The sequence below is a fragment of the Pseudorca crassidens genome, chromosome 4 (assembly GCF_039906515.1).
Source record: "Pseudorca crassidens isolate mPseCra1 chromosome 4, mPseCra1.hap1, whole genome shotgun sequence".
Taxonomy (NCBI): domain Eukaryota; kingdom Metazoa; phylum Chordata; class Mammalia; order Artiodactyla; family Delphinidae; genus Pseudorca; species Pseudorca crassidens.
This window is the reverse complement of record NC_090299.1, coordinates 74306608-74324952: the sequence shown is the minus strand read 5'-3', so window position 1 is coordinate 74324952 and position 18345 is coordinate 74306608. Positions and strand designations below refer to the sequence as shown.

The 18345-nt window shown below is 40.9% G+C and overlaps 1 long non-coding RNA gene across 3 annotated transcripts in view; it reads left to right on the top strand.

Annotated features, from left to right (window-relative positions):
- The window catches only part of LOC137223171 (uncharacterized), a 133444-nt gene extending 116018 nt beyond the window's left edge, over window positions 1-17426 (top strand). Inside the window, exons 6-7 of one of the 3 annotated variants that reach the window (XR_010942746.1) lie at window positions 10403-10563; window positions 16758-17426. This is a non-coding gene — a long non-coding RNA (uncharacterized lncRNA). Of the gene's footprint in view, window positions 1-7726; window positions 8041-10402; window positions 10564-16757 lie in introns of those variants that run through there. The other 2 variants (XR_010942744.1, XR_010942745.1) reach the window with 2 other exon arrangements.
- The last annotated feature ends 919 nt before the right edge of the window (window positions 17427-18345 follow it).

Below are 18345 nucleotides of genomic sequence, written 5' to 3'. Positions count from 1 at the left end.
TATACTCAATTTATAGTTATAAAATATTGGCTGTATTCTGTGTTATAGAATATATCCTTATTTATTTTATACATAATAGTTTGTACTTCTTTATCCACATCCCTATCTTGCCCCTCCCCCTTCCCTCTCCCCACTGGTCACCACTAGTTTGTTCTCTGTATCTGTGAGTCTGTTTCTTTTTTGTTGTATTCACTAGTTTGTTTTATTTTTTATATTTAAGTGATATCATACAGTATTTATTTTTCTCTGTCTGACTTATTTCACTTAGCATAATACCCTCCAAATCCATCCACACTATTGCAATTGGAAAATTTTCCTTCTTTTTTATGACTGAGTAATATTCCATTGTATATATATACCACATCTTCTTTATCCATTCATCTGTTGATGGACACTTAGGTTGCTTCCACAGCATGGCTATTGTAAATAGTGCTGCTATGAACATTGGGGTGCATGTATCTTTTCGAATTAGTGTTTTCATTTTGGGGGGATATATACCCAGGAATCGAATTGCTGGGTCATATGGTAGTTCTATTTTTAGTTCTTTGAGAAACCTCCATACTGCTTTCCACAGCAGCTGCACCAATGTACATTCTCCTTAGTTTTCACTTCTGTAGTAGACTCTTGTATTAAAGGAGGAACTTTCATTCATTCATTCAATCAGTCATTCAATGGATATATATATATTGAGAACCTACTATGTACCAGGAGCTGAGCTAGATGAAAAACTGAGCTAGATGAACTGAACATACATAAAACAGACACAGCTCCTCATGGTTGGGGTGATGGGTGATGACTTAAACAAGTGAATTCCAGGGGAGCTGTGTGTCATGAGCTTAAGTTGTAGACTGAACAAAGGACCTTTCATGGAGCATCATTCACATCACAGACATCGTAGAGTTGTGCAAACTTACGTGACACTTTGAAAGTAGATGGGAGTTAAGTTTCTTGTTCTTAAAAATATCAATACCTTACAATGATTTTTCAGAAGATGAAAGTAGTGCTTTGAGGAATGGCTGTGCTTTCCTAATTTGCCTAAATGCACTGTATGGGCTGGTGGTGGACCTGGCAATGACATTAAAATATACTTGGATTCACCTATTATTAATACTCGCTTGAATATTATTCGCCCATTATTAAGGCTTTGGTGGCTTGGGTGACCAATTTCATTTTGTTGAAGGGCTAAAGAGCATCCTATTTATCTTTAACCTGTCTATATAATCAATATAATAATCCTCCTCCTCTCCTCCACCTTTTCTGCACATTAGCCTTATGTTTCTGAATATTTTCTGCCTTCAGTTCACAGGAATTTAGCAAGCTCCTGAAGTCCCACTTCTTTCAGAAAACCACTCTGCAATATGTATTACAGATGGAATAATTCTCCTAGGCTAAGTTCTAAAGCAGTGATTTTTTTTTTTTTTTTGCGGTATGCGGGCCTCTCACTGCTGTGGCCTCTCCCGTTGCGGAGCACAGGCTCCGGACGCACAGGCTCAGCGGCCGTGGCTCACGGGCCCAGCCGCTCCGCGGCATGTGGGATCTTCCCAGACCAGGGCACGAACCTGTGTCCCCTGAATCGGCAGGCAGACTCTCAACCACTGCGCCACCAGGGAAGCCCTAAAGCAGTGATTTTTATGAAGGGCTTGGTGAGGGGCATTGAGGAGAGGAGAAATAGCTGTGTATGCTTGGGAAAAACATGTTCAGTATGAAAATATATTAAGTAATATATAAAGCAGTGTATGACTCTATACATGAAATATTCTGTATTATACGGAACAATAGAAAATGTGTATTCTTTTCATTACATAATCAACAAAAAAGTAAAGCTCAACAAAATTTTCCTGCCTGGAAGATAGACTCTTCAGGGATTCTTAGGGATATTCCCATACAGGGGAACATACTAAATAAACTCTGGTTGAGACACTGGGTAATATTTTTTCCATTTATCAAAATGGAACGTGGATTAAAACAAAATTGGCAAAGAAACCAAAGGCTGGAAAATGTCTGTTTATCTGGTTTCAATTATCTTCTAAATGAACATTATTTGGGAATTCCCAAATAATAGCAATAACGATGATGGTGATGACATCGATTTTTGTGCCAGGCTCTGTGTCAGGAACATACCACATGATACCTCATCCACTCCTCACCTTGTCAAGGAGGAAGGTAAGAAAAGTTTTAGTGGTAAGACTGCTACTGTTGCCACTTCAGCCAAGCTCGGTGACTTTCCTGGGGTCGGTTAATTCTTGTCTTTCTGGGACCTGCATGCCTGCTTCAGTGCTGTTTGCTTCCTGAAAAGCAAGCCCCTTCTTTGATCCTACTTGGCAGCGTTTTTCATAAATTCATTTCCCTTCATTTAAGTGTGTTCTGCAGCCCCTAGAGGATAATTAAAAAGTTAATTTTATAATAGTTAATATTAGTGTAGCTCTTCAAGGTCAGAGTCTTCTACCAAAATCCCACTTCTTTTATATTTCCTTTTCAGCTTCCATTCTTGAGAGGTTCTGCAAAAAAGATTTCTGTTTACACACTGCTGGCAGGGAGAGAGCAGAATCTTTCCTCCATCGTTGTTTTTTGACTTTAAAAAATTTGGCTTAAAAATGTGTTTTTGTGAGATCTTCTTTTTCATTTTGTTCTGTGGGACTGATTTGTTGCTAAAAGTTTTGCCTAAAAGTTACTATTACTGAATACGTTTCCAGTAGATCCTAGACTGAGATGGCATACTTTTAGAATTTCTTTTTAGGCAGTTAAATTAGGGAAGAAATGGCCACATAATTAAAATAAAGCTGTTTGGTTGCTGGCCTTTAGCATGTGTTCTCCAAAGCATAACGATTGTTTGAAATCTCACTCCCCTTTATGCTCTTAAATGGGCACCTTCAGTTGCATCAGATGCCATGCTATGTCTATCCATCCTGAGCTATAACTCGTTTCTTGGTGCTGTGCTCTATCATCTATTTATTCTATGAAGGCTGGTGTTTTAGAGGACTGTATGTGAATCTATTTCTTGGTGGTGCTGGTGGCTGTAGTTAATGTTCTTACTTCCCCTGATGGCTTACACAGGAAGCTTAAGGCGCAATCAGACTATAAAATCCCGACCAGAGGAGAGACCGTAATTTCAGCTACAGACTAAGCAGATAACAGACGATGGCTATTCACTAATCAGAAAGATAAGGGAATGAGTTTGATTCCTCATTAAAAGCTTCATGGTTTAAGTCTTTTTTAAAAGAAAGCTCTGGGTCTTAGCTTATTAAGTTACATAAACAGAGTGAAGTGCCATGGGGGAGAATGGAAACTCTCCGTGTGACCTATAATTAGAAAATTTCCACACAGAGAATAAAAACAGAGACCGTGTGCCACTTCCTGACCCCACTCACCCACAGAGGCTAAGCCATTGGTGGGAGACAGATAAGAAAACACCAAGGAAAGGAAACCTGAGTAGTCAGTCGGCCAGTTTGCTGTGATGTGACTCAGCCTGAGATCCATGCATGGAACATGGCCTTGTAGTTTAAATCACCTCCAAGGCAACAGTAAGGAGAAAGCCTTCCTAGTGCCAAACTCTACGCTAGGGAAGAGCAGTTGCTGGGTGATTCCTGGGTGTAAGGCAAGGAATCAGAATCCTACTCTCCTATTTACTCATTTTGTGCCTTTGGGAAAATACACTTTTCTGAGGCTCCATTTCTGCCTCTGTATCTTCCTCCTATGTATCCCCATAGATCCTGAAATAGGATGAGAATATTGAGCCCACCAATTTGTTGGTCAGTCGATTGGTGAACTGTTTGAGGACAGAGATGGTCTCCTAAGCACATAACACAGTGGCTGACCTATAGTAAATGCTCAATTAATATTAATTGAATAAAAATATGTGTGTGTGGAGAAAAGGGAACCCTTGTGCACTGTTGGTGGGAATGTAAATTTGTGCAGCCCCTATGGAATACAGTGTGGGGATTCCTCAAAAAAATTAAAATAGAACTACCATACAATCCAGCAATTCCACTTCTGGGTATTTACCTGAAGAAAACAAAAATGCTAACTTGAAAAGATATATGGAGCCCTATGTTCATGGCAGCATTATTTACATTAACCAAAGTATGGAAGCAACCTAAGTGCCCATCAGTTGATAGATTGATAATGATGATGTGGTATATATATATATATACATATATATGCAATGGAATATTACTCAGCCATAAAAGGAATGAAATCTTGCCATTTATAACAACATGGGTGGGCCTAGAGAATATTATACCAAGTGAAATGTCAGACAGAGAATGATAAATACTATATGATTTCACTTAAATGTGGAATCAAAAAGACAAAACAACTGAACAAACATAACTAAACAGGGCTTTCCTGGTGGTGCAGTGGTTAACCATCCACCTGCCAGTGCAGGGGACGCGGGTTTGAGCCCTGGTCCAGGAGGATCCTACATGCCTTGGAGCAACTAAGCCCGTGCACCACAACTACTGAGCCCGTGAGCCTAGAGTTCGTGCTCTGCAACAAGAGAAGCCACCGCAGTGAGAAGCCCGCGCACCGCAACGAAGAGTAGCCCCTGCTCGCCGCAACTAGAGAAAGCCTGCGCACAGCAACAGAGACCCAGCGCAGCCAAAAATAAATGAATAAAGTAAATAAATTTATTTAAAAAAATAACTAAACAGAAACAGAGATAGAGTTACAGAGAACAAACAGGTGGTTGCCAGAGGGGAGGAGGATGGGAGGAAGAGAGAAATAGGTGAGGGAGATTAAGAGGCATAAAGTTTTAATTACAAAATAAATGAGTCACAGGTATGAAATACACAGTGTGGGGAGTATAGTCAATGATTATGTAATATCTTTGTATGATGAAAAATGACAACGAGGGCTTCCCTGGTGGTGCAGTGGTTGAGAGTCCGCCTGCCGATGCAGGGGACACAGGTTCGTGCCCCAGTCTGGGAAGATCCCACATGCCGCGGAGCGGCTGGGCCCGTGAGCCATGGCCGCTGAGCCTGCACGTCCGGAGCCTGTGCTCCGCAACAGGAGAGGCCACAACAGTGAGAGGCCCGCGTACCACAAAAAAAAAAAAAAAAAGACAACGAGATATAGCATGGTAATAATTTTGAAATGTATAGAAATATTGTATCACTATGTTGTGTACCAGGAATTAACATAGAGTTGTAGGTCAATTACACTTCAAAAATAAGCACACAAACAAACTCGGAGAAAAAGAGATCAGAGGAGGCAGGGGTGTGGGGAGGGGAATTAGATGAAGGTAGTCAAAAAGTACAAACTTCCAGTTATAAGATGAATAATTACTAAGGATATAATGGACAACATGATAAAGCTAATTAACACTGCTGTACATTATACGTGGAAGTTACTAAGAAAGTAAATCCTAAGAGTTCTCATCACAAGGAAAAAATATTTTCTATTTTTTTATTGGAGTATAATTGCTTTACAATGTTGTGTTAGTCTCTGCTGTACAGTGAAGTGAATCAGCTATATGTATACATATATCCCCTAACTCTTGAGTCTCCCTCCCACCCCGCCATCCCACCCCTCTAGGTCATCACAGAGCACCAAGCTGGGCTTCCTGTTCTATACAGCAGCTCTCTACTAGCTATGTATTTTATACATGGTAGTATATACATGTCAGTGCTACTCTCTCAATTTGTCCCACCCTCCCCTTCCCCTCCTGTGTCCACAAATCCATTCTCTACGTCTGCATCTCTTTTCCTGCCCGACAAATAGGTTCATCAGTACCATTTTTCTAGATTCCTTATATATGCGTTAATATACGATATTCATTTTTCTCTTTCTGACTTGCTTCACTTGCTATAACAGACTCTAGGTTCATCCACATCACTACAAATGACCTAATTTCTTTCCTTTTTATGGCTAAGTAATAGTCCATTGTATATATGTACCACATCTTCTTTATCCATTCATCTGTCAATGGACATTTAGGTTGCTTCCATGTCCTAGCTACTGTAAATACATGGGGTACATGTATCTCTTTGAACTATGTTTTTCTCAGGGTATATGCCCAGTAGTGGGATTGCTGGGTCATATGGTAGTTCTACTTTTAGTTTTTTAAGGAACCTCCATACTCTTCTCCAAAGTGGCTGTATCAATTTACATTCCCACCACCAGTGCAAGAGGGTTCCCTTTTCTCCACACCCTCTCCAGCATTTATTGTTTGTAGATTTTTTGATGATGGCCATTCTGACTGGTGTGAGGTGATACCTCACTGTGGTTTTGATTTCCATTTCTCTAATAATTAGGGATGTTGAGCATCTTTTCATGTGTTTATTGGCCATCTATATGTCTTCTTTGGAGAAATGTCTATTTAGGTCTTCCGCCCATTTTTGGATTGGGTTGTTTGTTTTTCTGATATTGAGCTGCATGTGCTGCTTCTATATTTTGGAGACTAATCCTTTGTCAGTTGCTTCGTTTGCAAATATCTTCTCCCATTCTGAGGGTTGTCTTTTTGTCTTTTTTATGGTTTCGTTTGCTGCACAAAAGCTTGTTAAGTTTAATTAGGTTCCATTTATTTAAGGATGTAATGGACAACATGATAAAGGTAATTCACACTGCTGTACATTATATGTGAAAGTTATTAAGAAAGTAAATCCTAAGAGTTCTCATCACAAGGAAAAAAATTTGTTTTCTATTTTTTTAATGACGTATCTACATGAGATGATGGATGTTCACTAAACTTATTGTGATAATCATTTCATGATGTATGTAAGTTAAATAATTATGCTGTACACCTTAAACTTATATAGTGCTGTATGTCAATTATATCTCAATAAAATTGGCAAACAAAATCCTGGTATGGTGACTGGCACATAGTAGGTGCTGGTTAGAATTTTGGTCCTATTTCCCTGATACTTTTTTTTTTCCTTAAAAAATATGTCACTAGGACTTCCCTGGTGGGGCAGTGGTTAAGAATCCGCCTGCCTATGTGGGGGACATGGGTTTGAGCCCTGGTCCGGGAAGATCCCATGTGCCACAGAGCAACTAAGCCCGTGTGCTACAACTACTGAGCCTGTGCTCTAGAGCCCGTGAGCCACAACTGAAACCCACGCACCTAGAGCCCATGCTCTGCAATGAGAAGCCACCGCAATGAGAAGCCTGCACACCACAACGAAGAGTAGCCCCTACTCGCTGCAACTAGAGAAAGCCCCCATGCAGCAACAAAGACCCAGCGCAGCAAATAGTATAAAAAAAAAAAAAAAGCTGGTGGCAGAAGTATGTATAGACTCTGATCCCATTTATATAAAAATGCACACACATATAAATTTGTGTACACATAGAAAACGTCTGAGTACGCTGAATGCAAAAACCACTGTCAAGAGGAGATACTTTGGAGAGTAGAATTTGGCGGAGTGTAGTGGGAGAACTTTAACGTTTTTCTTTACAAACTTTCATAATACTTTATATTACAAACTCCTGTGTTATTTGAATTACCATGGATTTTTTTTTAAGAATAAATGAGGGAAAAGTTGTAATGAGAGAAAGTAACACATAATGTAAGGAAGAGAATTAGAACCATCAGTACTCAAAAGAAGAACATTAGTTGCCTTTGGAAGTAGTGAGTTCCCCTTCTCTGGAGATATCTGAAGTTTACTTTAATCGTTACACTTATCACCATTTTAGACCATAATCCTGGGCCAAAAAGCAGGAATTAGGCTATTTCTGTTACTCTTTGTTATAAGATTTCCTCTGCTGATGTTGTTTTCTTTATTCTTTTTAGTTGTAGGATTATCATGGGATATTTCCTGAATGGCTACTGTGTTGTAGACATCGTGCTTTACATACGCAATCTCATTTAATTCTCACAATAATGCATGATAGCATGATTATTATTTCCATTTTATGGATGAGGAAACTGAGGCCAAGGGAGGTAAAACAACTTACTCAGTGTCACAGAGCTAGTAATGTGGTGAAGATTTGGGGTGTCAAGTCTTTAATATCCTTCTTTTTTAAGCATCTTTGACCTCTCCCATATTACATCCAAAAATGTGACCTTGGTAATTACCTCCTCTCTAAAGACAGTTTCTGATTAGTCAAAGCCAACAATCATAATAAAACATTTTAATGAACATTTTTCCTCCTCATCGTAGCTGGTATGATGATTTGGAACTTCTTCGTGTGCTTTTTAGTATTCATCTTTCTGAAGAAATGACCTTGACCCTGGTGGGACAGGCAGGGCATTTATCTGCCTGGGCGGGTGGGGTGGGAAAACATGAGGGGAGGGTGCGGAGATTAGAAATCTTACGTATAAAGTGCAAAGACAAAGGTGCAAGTAACAATCCCACCTGACATTGCAAATAAAATTGCATTCTGCCTACAGAGAGCCGTTGTTCTGAGGAGGGCTTTTCTAAATTCCTTCATTTCCCCCTAAAATACACAAAGGAAAAGGCCTTGCTTTTTTGACTAGGGATGAGAAAGCCTGGTTAGTAACTCTGCCATATAACACTGGGTAATAAATGAATATCCCACTCCTTTCTACCCCAAGGAGCGATGGGAAGAAGAGAAGTGGGCAAGAGAGAAAAGGGAGAGAGGGGAGAAGCAGGAACCTGTCCGCTCTGCTCTGGGTTGAAACTTCTGAGGGAGGATTTGTGTTAAATGCAGCCAGAGTAGTTTCAGGGAGTCTGAGGGCTGGGCCCTGCCCTGCTTTGTGGGCAAAGCCTGGGACAATTGTAGTCTCCTGAGAGAGGCCCTCAGTGCATCAGACTCTGGAAAAACCGGGCGGCCTTTGGACCTGATATCTGAGGGAGGCTTCTGGTGGAATAGGGTTCCCAGTTTCTTGAGGTGCTAAGGCTGGAGTGGCGGGCAATCTAGAGAATCCGGTGGGCCTAGGCTGCAGAGTAGGTCTCAGAAGGTGGTCGGCTGTGGGAGGTTGGCAGGCCTCCTCTTGACCCGTCTCAGGCCTGCTTATGGACTGGAGGACCACGTCAGTGGAAGGAATAGAGACTTGGCCTTTGTAAGGCCCCGAAGCCAGGAATTTGAGGGAGGGATGTTTGTATGGGAACCCGAAGGCTGCCGAGGGACCCCAAAGTTGACGTAGCCTGAACTCACTGAAGACCAGCACCAGGCCACCTGGCTCCTGGGGCAGGGGAAGTCACATCCCTTTCTCCACACATGCAGACCCCCTCCAGACCTCACCCAGTCCCCATCCAGCCAGGGAGGAGCTGAATGGCTCAGAAATCTGAGACTGAGCCTTATCTGGAGCGATACTGTCTAATGGAACATTCTGCAATGATGCGCACATTCTAAATGTCCAATATGGTAGCTATGAGCCACGTGTGGCTATCAAACACTTAAGACATGGCTAGTGACTCTGAGGAAATGAATTATTTTTCATTGTTAGCCATTATTTTTATTGTAAAAAAACAATTTAACAATATAAAAGGAGAATTTATTAAAATAGGAAACAGTACCACTCATAATCCTTACACCCTAACATAAAGTTATTTGTATATAATCTTTGAGTCTTATTCTTTTGTATGTGTACTTTTACATTTTTAAAATCAACACATTCAAGATAAAAATCAACTTTTAATTATTTTATCTCTAAGGATATCTAGGAAGAGAGCTAAAATATTTCTGAGTAAAGGGCAGTGAAAATAAACTTTGTTTTGTAGTTTTTTGAGAATTATTTTAAAGAATTCAAAGGGAAATCGAATGATACAGCTGTGTGGAGAACTGAATTTTAAATATGAACTAATTAACATTTAAAATTAGATAGCCACAAGTGGCTAGTGACTACCATACTGGATAATGAATATATTAGAGGGGCTATTTAATGTAGTGAATTGAACTATGTTTTAAAGTAGAAAGGATGAAAAGGTAATGTTTCCCCTCTAATAAGTGGTTATTGTAAAGAAGAATGGATTAGTTACAGATCAAATAAGGAAATTACCTCTTCTCTGTGTATCCAATGGTTGTGAGATACATTTTTGACTCCACTCTATATTATTGCTAATTGAAAAATCTGGAAAATACAGGTGAGCTAAAAGGAAAAATTAATATCTAGAGTTCCACCTTTTCCCTTTTTATTTTAATAAATAAATGTGACCGTCCAGTCTGGTCACATGTGCGTGTAGGTGTATATATGTGTGTATGTATAATTATTTTTAAGAATGGAATTATAGTGTCCTGTTGTTTTATAATTTGCTTTTCCCCTGATTTATATCACAAATAATCCCCAAATGAAAACACTGAGGCTGTCTTCAGTGTTTCCGGCTCATGAGCGATGCTTTGATAAATGTCCTGGTGGCCAAATCTTTGTGCACAGCCATAACTGTTTTCTTGGTACTGCTCTCCTGGATCCTATGTGCCCCTGACTTCCATAAAATCTCCATGGCACATTCATTGTCCCCTTCCCTTCAACCAACCAATCCACCTTGCTCTTTTTCTCCCTCAGGAACCCCACCTTATCCCACTGTGAAGGAATCAGAGGAAGATTATTTACTTCACTTGAGTCTAGTTGAATATTTACCAGGATTAATCCAGATGGGAGAAGGCAGGTCCTGTCTCCTGGTTGGGAGTGGGGTTCTCCGCTTGTCTCCACATAAAATTTAAGAGGTAAAGAGGCCATATGGTTGTTTCCTGTTTATGGAAACCTCATCTTTCTTCACCTGTCCTTCCTGTTCCCTCTTCCTGTCTTTGCCTTCATGTGCATCCCGCGATTTCCTGTTCTGTGACCTGCCGTGAGGCTTCTCTGAGCTCACGGTGGGAATGTTTGAGAGAATCCTCACCAGGTAGGATCATTGTGAATTCCACTTAACTCGGCTATAACTTAGTTACAACCCCCCCTTTCTAATTTGACTGATTTCCACACTTTAGAAATGTTTCCCCAGCCTGACACCATTCTCCTGGTGGCAAGCCGTGGCTCTACTGTCACCTCTCTGACAGATCCTTTAAATTACTAAACGGTGACGGGAGTAAAGGGAATAGGAGAGTCATTCATCACTGATAATTGTCTTCACGTTGTATGAATCATCTGTCTCTATTTGTATGCCAAGGTGATTAAGAAGTTACTGTAAAGAGTTGCTGTAAAAATTATTTTACTCTTTTTATTCTGAAAAGGCAATACATGCACAAGGCATGAAATTAAGAGAACGTGAAAAGGTATAGAGTGAAAATTAATTCTCCCTTTTACCCCCATCCCCAGAGAGGTTTTCTTTCCAGAGGTAACTGTTGTTGTTATCAGTTTCTTGTGTTGTTATCAGTTTTTTGAGGACCTGCGATGTCCAGTAAGGACACCCTGCCGTATGTGCCGATGCGTATATAGCTGCACTGAACACACAAAAGGTAGCTAGTCCAAACTGAGATGCGCTGTAAGTGTAAAACACACACCATATTTTAAAGACGTATGAAGGAGAGCATGTAAAATATCTCATAAATAATTTTTGTATTGATTGCATGTTGAAGTGACAATATTTTGGATATTCTTAAGCGCATTTTACCCGTTTCTTTTCACTTTCTTTGTAACAACTAGAAATTTTTAAATTAACATATGTGGCTCACATTTGCAGCTTGCATTATGTTTCAGCCCAAAAGTGGAGGACACTTAGATTGTTTCGAGTTTTCTTCTGCCCACTTTTTACAGATGATGCTATAATAAATAGCCTTTTATATTATCACACTGATGCAGTTGGATAAGCTAGATCAAATAATATTTATTTACATTTTTAATTTTGACAAATGTTGTCCAGTTTGTCTCCTGAGAGGATGTGACAACTTATACACCCATAAGTTTGCTCATGCCCCTTACCTCCCTAACACGCGTAGTATCAAACATTTGGATCTTTGCCAATCTGATAATTGGCAAACTCTATGGTTAGTTTAGACTACCTGGTCAAGTATCTTAGTTTAAAATATATCTAAGAATAATGATTACTAATTTTATGTAGCAAATTATCATTTCCAAAGCATTTTCATATGTTTCCTCATTCAGTTCTTACAATAACCTGGTGATACAAGCATTTTAGCTAGAAGCAAACTGAAGCTGAGATGAGGAGAAATGAACCTCTGTGTGTGGTGAATACTTTATATACATAAATTCATTTAATTCTCAACACAATATGGAAGCAGATTTTATAGGCTTTATGATTCCCATTTTACAGATGAGGGCACTGAGGTTCAGCATGGTTAGGTGACTCACAGAAATCACACAGCAAATAGAGGGGTTAATGGTGCAACTTTGCTGTCAGACTAGCGTGAGTGAACTACCTTACTAGCTGTGTGAACTTGGACAAGTGTATTTATATGTAAAATTGGGAGAATAAAAGTACCTACCCTATGGAGGGGTGTCAAAATTAATTGAGGTGGTGTATATAAATAGCACAGTGCCTGGCACACAGCAAGCCCTTAAACAAGTGTGTGTATGTGTATACATGTGTGTATGTACATGTATGTGTGCATGTGTGTGTGTGTGTGTGTGTGTGTATGCATGCCAGGATTCAAACCCACGTTCTTGGTTTCCTGAGCCCTCATCTCTTTGTTTTCCCCCTCCCAATGACTCAGTCTGTCTAGGCAGTAGGCTCAGTTTTCTGACCCAGTTATTATGTTTGTGTGAGTCGGGAAGGGCAGGAGCAGAGGGGAGGGGAGGCATTTCCAGGTTTTCATGTGCCTGCCACCTCCTCTCCAGCCAGGGGAGAGGTTGACCCTTTCTGTACCTGATTATCTTCTTCATCAAATGGGTCATGGGGCAGTATTGATAAGGTGGAGATTCTTACAAGCTGTCTTTGACGTCTTGGAGCAAAATAATTTGCAAGTCACATGGACTTGTGAGTGAAAAGGTGACTACGCTTGTACTGGGGACTCATGTGGAAGTTGCCCATGGCTCAGGGACACTCTTGATTAGGGTAGGCTCGTACTGGCGTATTTAGATGCCTCCAAATCAAGTAAATAATTATAATCCAATAAACTGCAGTTGAGAAGTTGAGCAGAACCTTCTGTGATTTTAGAAGGGTCTTTATTCTTTCCCTTTTGGAAAAAAAATGACAGGAAGTAAGTGATCAGGAAGTGCAGGAACAATAGGCTTTTCCTGGAAGAGTGGCTCTGAAGTGATGACTAAACATTCAGACATGCTGGGCTTCACCGGCAGAGGCTGAGGCCATGGCCACAGCGGAGAGAGGGGCCATAGGTAACTTCGGAGAGAGGGACAGTTCAGCTGAAGTGTATTATTGACTACTCCCTATCTGGTGGAAATAAGTGAGAGATTAGGGCAAGGTTATACTGGACCTGGAGACCATCACATAGTTAACTGGCAAAAACTGCTGCCTGATTTGAAGCCTTGAAGGAGTTCTTAGTATCAGTCAGGAACAGCCAAGAGAGAATGCTTTCATTTGCTTCGGTAAAGGAAACGTCCTAGAGGTTTTTGAAATGTCTTAAAAACGGTAGCAGACAGCGCAGGTCTGTTGCCTGTTGGTCTTCCATCTTTTAATCCACTGAATTCTGTTTCGAAAGACCTTGTATGACTAGCAACGTTTATTAAGCCAAGTTGTTTTTCTTTTTATAATTAATCATGATTTGTAAAAAATAAAACTACCCCTCTGAATGCCTCATCAGCCTGATGTAATCCGTGTGATCACGCTGAATTAATGTAATCTGGGGCAGGAGAAGAGACACACGATGCTTAAGGTATGCTAAGCTGCCTGCTTACCAGCGAATGCATGATTTTTCCTAGGCTTTGTGACATGTTGACAAACCGCTCTGGAGCCCTTCTTTCTAGCTCCTCAGACCCTTTAGAGAACGAGGAACCTTAGCATCTGTTTTGTAGGGGTTCCTAGGAAAGGAGAAGGTCCCTTTCCAATGGAGCATGAGATTGAAGTAACAGTAACGTTTTATTTCTTTGAAAAATATTTAAAGATGATGAAGAAAAAAAAATCATTCATAATCTTACCACTTCAACAAATTATATAAGAAGAGTATCTTCTTCAGCTCTCTCATTTCATGTCCCTGAGGTAACATTGTGAAGAAACAAGGTGTATATTCCTCTCATTTCTTTTCTTAACTGTGTAATTACACACACACACACACACACACACACACACACACACACCCCTGCTTTCTTAAACAGAATGGGATGCAGTTTGCTCTTTTTTACTTGATTCTCTACATTAGCACTTAGAATTTTTCTTTTTTAAAAATGGTTACAAAATAGTTGACATTTAACAAAGTTTGTTACGTGCTATTTATTCTTCTAAGCATTTCCAAGTATTAACTAACTTTAATGCTCACAACAACCTCTGAGGTAACCACTTTTCTCATTCCCATTTAACAGAGGGAGGAGCCTGAGGCCTTGAGAGGCTGCGTGATTTGCCCAGGATCATAAACATTAGTGCAGCCAGGACCCCAGCTCAGTCAGTTAGGCTCTATCACCCACACATCTCACTCTTCCGCTCACATTTGCAGCCACTGTGCCATGGATGGACCATAGCTTAGTCAGCCTTTCCAATTTTTTTCTTCTTTGTTATTTCAATGCTTAATAAATACCTCTGTACATACATGTTTATGTCCTTTTGCTTTTCTGTCTGAAGTGTTATCTCCTACAAGTGGGATTGCTGGGTCAAAGAATAGATTATATAGAATTTGAATTAAAGTTATTTTTTCTTCCAGTTTTATTGAGATATAATTGACATACAGCACTGTATAAGTTTAAGATGTACAGCATAATGATTTGACTTACATACATCATGAAATAATTGCCAAGTTTAGTGAATATCCATTATCTCACATAGATACAAAATAAAAATAAGAAAGACAATTTTTTCCTCATGATGAGAACTCTTAGGATTTTCTGCTAAGAGCAGTATATAATATATAGCAGTATTAATTATATTAACCATGTTGTACATTATAATATATATATATTATGTTAACCACATTGTACATCCCTAGTATTTACTTATAACTGGAAGTTTGTACCACCTTCATCCAATCCGCCCTGTAGTTTTAATTATTCCTCACGTTTTAACATGCCTTACATCAAAGAATACAGTCTATACAATTTTTATATCAAGTGTTTGCTTAGTGGACGTTCTAAAAAGAGGATCATAGCTTTACTTAAAAATATAAACATAGTCTGATCGTGGAACAACAGACTAGGCAATATGTGGATTTTCTAGGTCCCTTCTTTCTTCTCAGCATTTTCGTGTCATGTCACTGCTCTGCCACTTATTAATAGGTTAACCTTGGGCAAGTTAAGCCAAATTTCCTCATCTGGAAAGTGGGGTTAACGAGAGTATCTTATTCTGTGGAAGTATTGTGAGGACTGAATCAAATAATTCACGCCCAGCATTTGACATTGTGCCTGGCACACAGGAGGCCTGAGTCAATGTTAGCAGGGAGCTGAGGCAGCAGCACAAATCAACATCAAGGGTGGACAGTTTGGGGGCTTCCCTGGTGGCGCAGTGGTTAAGAGTCCACCTGCCAAGGCAGGGGACACGGGTTCGAGCCCTGGCCCGGGAAGATCCCACATGCCGCGGAGCAACTAAGCCCCGTGAGCCACAACTGCTGAGCCTGAGCTCTAGAGCCTGCACGCCACAACTACTGAGCCCACGTGCCACAACTACTGAAGCCTGTGCGCCTAGAGCCCGTGCTCCTCAACAAGAGAAGCCACGACAATGAGAAACCTGCGCACCGCAACAAAGAGTAGCCCCCGCTCACCGCAACTAGAGGAAGCCTGCACGCAGCAGTGAAGACCCAACACAGCCAAAAATAAATAAATTTTTAAAAAAAGGAGTGGACAGTTCGTTAGCAATCAAACTGGGTTCAATATGCAAGAGATTTCCGAAACAGAGTATGGAGAAGGCTTCTGAAGATTACAACGAGGTTATCTGGCAGTTGGAGTGAATGGGGTGAGAATTTCATGAAATTGACCACTAAGTGGGATGCCATAGGCAGCCCCTTCTGAGTTGCCCTCCATTCAGAAAATCCCCTCCACGGCCCATCCAGCATCTCTGACCAGCTGGCTTCTCTTCTTCCTCCTGACTTCAAGGTTCTATCTTCTACCTTTGCCATTTCTTGTCTACAGCCTCTCCCCGGTGATCTGTTTATGCTTCGGTGGTTACAGAAACTTAGAGAATAATTAAGGACAGAGGAGAAAGAAGTGATTTTTTTGTTATGAGGATGGGAGGAAAGAGGGTTGAGAACGTTGGCCAACTTGGAGGTGGGGGTAGGGCAGGAAGGAATTCAGTTTAAAATGTCACCTTTTGGACTTGATTTTCACCATTGGCTTTTTGAGTCTCGGTTAATTGAGTCTTTTTGCCAAAATGATAAAATGCTCCCCTTTTGCATTTGGGGTAAGTTGATAGGAATTAATCAGACTCTGTGAAGTGTGTAGAGGAGTGTATGACCTATCTAGGTATGTGTGGGAGTAGTTCCACCAGATGTGAAAGTCAAATTAGCACAGTTGCTCCCTGCAGGTGGGGGGAAGGTTTATCTGGGAAAGAGGCTGAATCTGTTGGCTAAAGCAAGCCTTTGGGTTTTATCCATGGTTTCTCATATTCCATGCATTTAATAATTAAGAGTTGGCTCCATACCAGTAATGTGGAGCCTCAGAATTAATACGTGGGAGTTTGGGTGCATAACGTTTTGATGCTTATTATTACCTGGAGATAACTACTGGGTCTGTAAGACTAGCCAGGAAATCTCATGAAAAGAGTTCCTTTGTTGATACACTGGCTCCTGTTTTATTGTATTTGGTGGAGCAATCTAATGAAAATAATAATTTTTACTTTTCTGGTTTATTTGTGGGTTCAACTGAGAAGCTAAGGAACGCAATACTGAAAAAAGGACCAGGGGGAAAATGAATTAATGAAGCCTCCCCAAGCTCTGAGTGAAGAATACTATCGAGGCCATCTGTGGTCTGCCTGCCCAGTGCCCTTCGTCTCCACAGGGTCCATCTCTTTCTGCGGGAAAATCACATCTCCCTGACCCTGATCTTATGGTTTGGACGGAGAGGGCACTACCTCCTGGCTCTGGTGGGAACTCAGTTTCAACCAATAACACCACATCCCTCCGGTCACAGTAACTAATTCTGGGGCTGGCCCTTGACCAATGCCAGATCAGACAGAGGCAAGCCTGAGCCTCTTGCTCAAATCCGTGGGATTGCTAAACTGGCAGCACATACGCCCAGAGCTTCTGGAAGTCATCCTGCTACCACAGGAGAGGAGCCTGCCAGAGAAGAAATCCAACATAAAGGAAAGCAGAGCCAGGGATGGATACTAATTCCTGATGACACCATATGAGTATCTGGATCCAGCTGCACTTACAGCCAGAACCACTTGGATGTTTGTTATCTAAACAAGTAAGTCTTTTGTTGTTGTTGTTAAGTCAGTAATAACTTGAATTCTAAGTATTCTATACCCAGAAAGGAAGAATCTATCTGTATACAAATTTATAGCCTGGAGAAATAAAATGTCAGCCTCTTCTGTTAATCTTCCTGGTGTCGAAAAAAGAAAGATATCTCAGTGATGAGACTGTTGGCTAGTTTCCAAAATGTGTCAGGGTGAGGAATCATATTATTCTTTTCCTTGCTCCCAAATATGTTTCTGACAGCCACATGGTGTTCAGATAGCCAGTGTTTGTGTAGAAATCCCCTGTCTGTCCAGCCTTATCATGTTCAGCGGATCTCTGTTTGCAGAGACTAGGTGTCCCTTCTCCCTCTTTTGCCTTTGCTCAACACATCCTGTGTCTTATCTGGAGCTCCTGGAAGCCAAGTTTCTCTTTTCAGATGAGCACCTCCCCATGTTAACACATGAATCACGCTGACAATACAGACGATCCTTACCCTCCAGGTCCTGAGGAAAAGAGAAGGCTTGGAAGGCTTATGTAGCTGTATGATGACAGTCTACAGAGAGAGACACAAGACTGCTGAGACCACACATGCAAATGGAGCTTGACTTTAGCCCTATGTTAGGAGAATCATTTTCCCGAGAGAACAGAGTTAGTGCCACCCATCTGTTGCCAAGAGCCATCTCTTAGACCCTTGATGTGGGATTGTGAAATAGAGTTGGCCTAATGACAAGGGGGCATAAAAAGTGGAACTTCCTCACTCCAAATGTCTAATTTATATGGTAGAAAACTATGCTCAATTTGTAAGAATTTATTTCATATTCTGTACCAGTTTGCAATGGTCATATGAGACCCAGCACTGGCCTGAGCATCTCTAGATTAGGGATTGGGAACTCAAGTGCCTGCAGGTGCCAGGAAGCTGGCAGAGTTGGGTGAAGTGGACTGGGTGGGGCCTGAGCACTTGCTTGCATGATTCAAGGGAGCTGTCACCGTTCGGCTCCATCTGAGGGTCATGTGCACGTGCAACATGCACTCTGTGCTGTTGGATCTTACTTGCTTCAC